This window comes from Lepidochelys kempii, chromosome 20 (genome assembly GCF_965140265.1).
Source record: "Lepidochelys kempii isolate rLepKem1 chromosome 20, rLepKem1.hap2, whole genome shotgun sequence".
In the NCBI taxonomy this organism is placed as follows: domain Eukaryota; kingdom Metazoa; phylum Chordata; order Testudines; family Cheloniidae; genus Lepidochelys; species Lepidochelys kempii.
This window is the reverse complement of record NC_133275.1, coordinates 22,513,157-22,518,766: the sequence shown is the minus strand read 5'-3', so window position 1 is coordinate 22,518,766 and position 5,610 is coordinate 22,513,157.

Below are 5,610 nucleotides of genomic sequence, written 5' to 3'. Positions count from 1 at the left end.
CCTCCCCCAAAACCTTCCCTCCGCCCGCCCCCCCCGGCGCTTCTCCTCTCTTCGGGGGAAGGGCATATGGAACCCAGGAGTCCTGGGCCTTTCCCATTGTGCTAGGGGCTCTCCGCTGCCCGGGAAAGTGAACGAAGGAACGGGAGCCTGGACTCTTGGGTCCTATCCCCAGCCCTGGGAGGGGGGTGGGGGCTAGTGGTTAGAGCAGGGGGGCTGGGAGTCAGAACTCCTGGGTTCTTTTCCTGGTTTGTGGAGAGGAGGCGACTCTAGCGAGTTAGAATTGGGTGGGGCCGGGAGTCCGGACTCCTGGGTTCTCCTGTCTCCTGGAGGAGAGTGGAGCCTGCTGGGGGGGGGGGGGGGGGAGCTGTGAGTCAGGATTCCTGGGTCCTATCTCCAGCTCTGGGAGCGGAGTGGGGTCTAGTGGTTAGAGCGGGGGAGGGGCTGGGGAGCCAGGACTCCTGGGTTCTATTCCCAGCTCTGCCACTGTCTCCTGATGTGACCAGGACACATGGCCTTTGGACAAAGAGCATGTTGTGGAGACTTTCACCGCCTGGCTGCTAGTTGGGGATACAGGATTGTTCCCAGCCCACGGCTGCTTGGCAGCCTGCATGTGAAACAAACCTGGGGGGGTCTCAGCCCAGCTTGCCCGCAGCATGCAAGTCAACTCCCTGTGATCGGTGCTAACTGGCCCCTGCACTGGCAGCCACAGTGGAGAGGCCATGGCCCTGATGGGTCAGGGACACCAGAGGCCCGGCTTGCCCAGAGAAAGGGTCTCCTATGGGCAGGAGTGTGGAGGCCCATCAGGGATGGGTGCATGGGGTTTGGCCGATTACTGCCCGTGGGGTCATCCCTGCTCAGCTAACTCCTTTCGCGCCTCTGGGTGCATTGAGCTTGAGATGCTGGGCTTCACTGAGAAGAGAGCAACACCCATTTACACCAGTGGGGGATCTGGCCCTATTGACACCAATGACACAATGCCTATTTACACCAGCTGGGGATCTGGCCACATTGACGCCGATGGTGTGATGCCCATTTACACCAGCTAGTCCCCAATTATTTTTGCATTTCAGGCTGGGAAAATGGAGCGAGAATCTCCCAAAACTGGGAGCTCCTAAAACCACCTGCTGTTGCCACCATGGGGCAACAAAGAGCTGTATGGGTCAGATCCACACTGCATGGGTAAACCCCTAAAGTCCTGGGGCCAGCAGGTTCTGGGGTCAGGACAATTTCCGGAACAGGCAGGACTTCTTTATTGGTTGTTCTGAAATCTCAATCAGGAACAGCCCAGCTGTCACAGCTAGCAGGGTGTGCCACAGTCCTGATTTCGATCTCTCTTGAAATGCAACTTCGTGCCAAGTTCCTTGCACACTTCCCATCCCAAAACACTTTGCACAAGCAAAATGAGTCACAGAGAGCATCACACTCGCCCCAACATTGCAGCCACCTCTGGGGTAGGACACAGCTGCGGTTTGACAGCTGCATAGCAGAACTACATAGAGATGACTTGCCAAAGCTGAAATACCTGCCTCTTGTGGGGTGAGGCATGGTGACAGGACGGGGGTCACTTGCTCAGTGCTGAAATGCAGCCACTTCACGGGTGGGACATGGCAGCTGCTTAACAGTCAAGCCGTGACACTGCTCAGAGATGGCTTGCCTAGCAGCGAAATGCAGCCACCTCTGGGGTGGGCCATGGCAGCTAATTAGCAGGTGCACAGCAAAGAGGACACATGAGGATCACTTGCCCTATGCTGAAATGCAGCCACCTCTGGGGTGGGGCATGGCAGCTATTTAACAGATTCACAGCAATGCTGAAAAGAGAGCACTCACTCACTGTTGAGATACAGCCACCTCTGGGTGGGGGGCAAAGGGGAGAAAGTGCAGCAGCTGTTTGAGAGCCACAAAGCAACACTACCCAGCGAACACTCACTCAGTCCCCAAGTGCTGCCACCTCTGGGGTGGGGCATGGCAGTTAAATAACGATGCTACCCAGTGATCACTCGCTCAGCACCAAAATGCAGCCACCTCTGGGGCAGGGCAGGGCAGCTATTTAACAGCCACACAGCGACACTGCACAGAGATCACTCACTCAGCAGCGAAATGCAGCCACCTCTGGAGTCAGGCACAACAACTGTGCTGAAACGCAAGGCTAAAGCGTTCATCACTGCATGGCTCCACATGCCCTCACACAGACTCAGCTCACCCCACCCTTGGGAACACACTCGGGCCTGCCACTTGCCAAGGCCCAAACTCCCATAGAAGCCACGAGGCAGGTAGGACCCCCGTCACCCACCTGACACCTGCAAAGGAGCCAGCCTGCATGCTGCTCTTGGTGGCAGCCAAAGCTGCCCACCTCCTTGCACCCTGGTTGCTGACACCCAAGCTAATCCCTGTGTAGTGCATTAGCCAGTCACGGGGGCTTTAATGTTTCATGCCTGCTGCGGGTGCCATGATTTCATAAACGGGTCTAATCCCTGCTGTCGCAAGTCCCCTGGCAAGGCCCTGAATGAGCTGTTTTGTTCTCCCTGTGGGGCGGTTTAGCAGGACCCATGGAGTGGAAGAGGAAATCAGGCAGATTCCACTGGAATAATGCATGTACACCCTCCCGCCTTAATTCGGACGCAGAAGGTAGACGTGAAACCAAATATCCTCCCAGGCTGCTTCCTCCCAGCTCCCGATTGGTGGAGCCGCTTCCTGCCCCCCTCCCAGCTGTTCGCAGCCGTAAAGAGCCAGGCGGCCGGCGAGCCGCTGTTAACCCTTCGGCCGCCAGGCGGGGATAACAGCCAGGGCCAGAATGACGCACACTGCGGTCTTAAAGCGGTAGGGGCACTCATTTAGGTCTCCCCCTCTCCTCCAGAAATCTGGGGGCCTTGCAGCCCCCTAGCACCACGATCCCACGCGCATGGCAAACCTTCCTGGAGCAGCTTGACTGTCTTCGTTCTACAGGTGGGGAAACTGAGGTGCAGAGGGGCGTGCCTAGGGTCATGCACAGAGGCTTTGGCAGAGTTGCAGCTAGGAGTCAGGAGTCCTGGCGACCATCCCTGCAGCCTGCTCTAACCACTAGACCTTATTCCCATCCCTGAGCAGGGAAAGGAACCAAGGGGTTCTGACTCCCAGCCCCCCTCCCCATTCTAACCACTAGATCCCGCTCCCCTGAACTGGGAATAGAACCCAGGAGTCCTGATGCCCACCCCCTTGTTCCGAGACCCCACTCCACACCCAGAGCTGGAAACAAAACCCAGGAGTCCTGACTTTTAACCACACTACCCTCCTGTTTTACACAATGCCTTCTGCTGGCTCCAGCTTTGTGCATCAGCTGAGGGAAGGCAGGAAGTGCTGGCTGCTGGTCTGAAAATTACCTGACCCTCAAATTACCTTCCTTTGCAAATGGTTTTACCTTGTAGCCAATGTTCCCTATTAGCTCCACTTCCTCAGCAGCTCTTAGCTGAGAGCAATCCCCAGGGGCACGGATTACCCTGGCCTCTTGGCTTTTCCAGGCAGAAAGCGTGGGCTTAGAGCCTCAGTTCCCTGATTTTCCCATAGCACGCACCACGTCTTATTACACCGATTATTTTCTGGCCATCTCCTTTGCCTGTCTCCGGTCAGCCCGTGACGCCAGCCTCCGTCACCCACTGGCGACAGCTTTCAACCTGCCTTTGCGGCCCAGATCCTCACAGGGATTTAGGCACCGAATGCCCGGGGCAGTTAAATATTTTCAAGGATCTCGGCCTTCGTCCTGGCTCCCCTGCTCCCCCTCGCGCTTGGGAGCTGCTCCCCGTAAACATCTGCCAAGCCACCACATTGTCCGACTTCAAGCGCCTCCTTAAAACTCCCCTGACCTGGGATGCCTCCAGAAATCTGGACAAATGTGAGGCCGCTGGCCTGCTGAGACCACCTCGTGTCTGCTGACCGGTACTGAATTGTTTCCTTGTGCTCCCACTGTCTGTCTGTCTGTCTCCATGTGTTAACTCTTGTTTTATAGAGAGATTGGCAGCTCTGGGGGGCAGGGACTGTCTTTGAGTTCTGTGTTTGTACAGCGCCTGGCACAATGGAGTGCTGGGCCATGCCTGGGGCTCCCAGGAGCTACCATAATACACCTAATAAATAATGTACAGTGCCTGGCATCATGGGGTCCTGGGCCATGACTGGGACTTCTGTGGTAATACAGATTAATACCGATTATGGTGGCAGTTCCTTATGGCTTAGAAACATAACAGTGGGCAGGTATTTCCTTGAATGTTGTTAATTACATGCACTAAATTGCACCTCCAGAGCCCAGCTGAGATCAGGGCCCCACGGTGCAGGGGGCTGCACATTCACTTAGGCCTTGTCTTCACTCGGAAGAAAGGTGTGTTCTTGGAGAGGCAGTGTGGCTTAGTGGCTGGCGTACGAGACTAGGACTTCTGAGATTTGGGTTCTGGCCCTGCGGGGTGCCCTGGAACAGGTCTGTTCTGTGCCTCAGTTTCCCCACCTGTAAAATGAGGATAATGGTCCTGTTTTCCTTTGTAAAGCACCTTGAGTTCTACTGGCAAGGAGAGCTAAGGATTACTTTTGGCTAACACATGGCAAAGCTAAGGCAGACAAGGCAGTTTGAAGTTTTCACCTGAGTTAGCAGGGCAAGGTAAACCCTAGGAAACCTGCATAGTCTCTAACTCGTGAAAGTTACAAACTGCCATGGATTTGACCTCCTGTTTGCTGACACTACCCTTATGCCAAGTGAAAATGCACCTACAGGGAGACAGTCAGTGTCCCCTCCCCCAAGAACTGATCATCTATGAGACCAAGGAAGGATTATGGGGAAACTGAGGCACGGCACAATGACATGACTCACCCAAAGAGTCTGCAGCAGAGCTGGGAATAGAAACCAGCTCTCTTGAGGGCTAGCCTCACAACTTATCCTCCAAACCAGGCTTCCACTTCCTCTTCCTCCTCCTCCCCGAGCTCTCTCTTCCTGCAAGTGGAAATCAAGAAGTGAGGCAGCCAGCTCTCTGCAGATCGCAGCACCTGGGGACTTCAAGAGAAGTGAATTAGGAGTAGTGAGGTTCAGGGTGACCGGGGCTGCTGGGAAGCGGGGACAGAGCCTTTCATGGCTTGTTTGATCCAGCCCTGGCTAGCAGCCAGCATGGTGTAATGGGCTGTTTGCCTGGTCACAGACTACAAGGGGAATGTTGCTAGGTGCATAACTGGCTTTCATTCATAGCAATTGCACCAGGAGGGTAAAGAGGAAAGGCCTAATGCTGGACTCATTGACACTGGTGTAAATCTGGAGTAACCTCACTGAAGTAAATGGATTTACTCTGGATTTGTGCTCAGATCAGAACGGGGTCCAGAGAGTGATTGGTCCCTTAGCCTGGACTTCCTGGGTCCCAGGAGAGAAACATTGACAAGGCAAACTGGGGGCATGATCAGATTCCACTCTTATAGTGTCCCGCTTCCTCCATGGATCTCAAAGTGTTTTGCAAAGGAGGGTCGCTGGCATTAGTGTACGGAGGGGGAAACTGAGGCACAGACAGGGAAAGTCACTTGCACAGAGGAAATCAGCAGCAGAGCTGGGACCAGAACCCAGGTGCCCTGACTCATACTCTCCCCTGCTTTAGCCACTAGACCCATGCT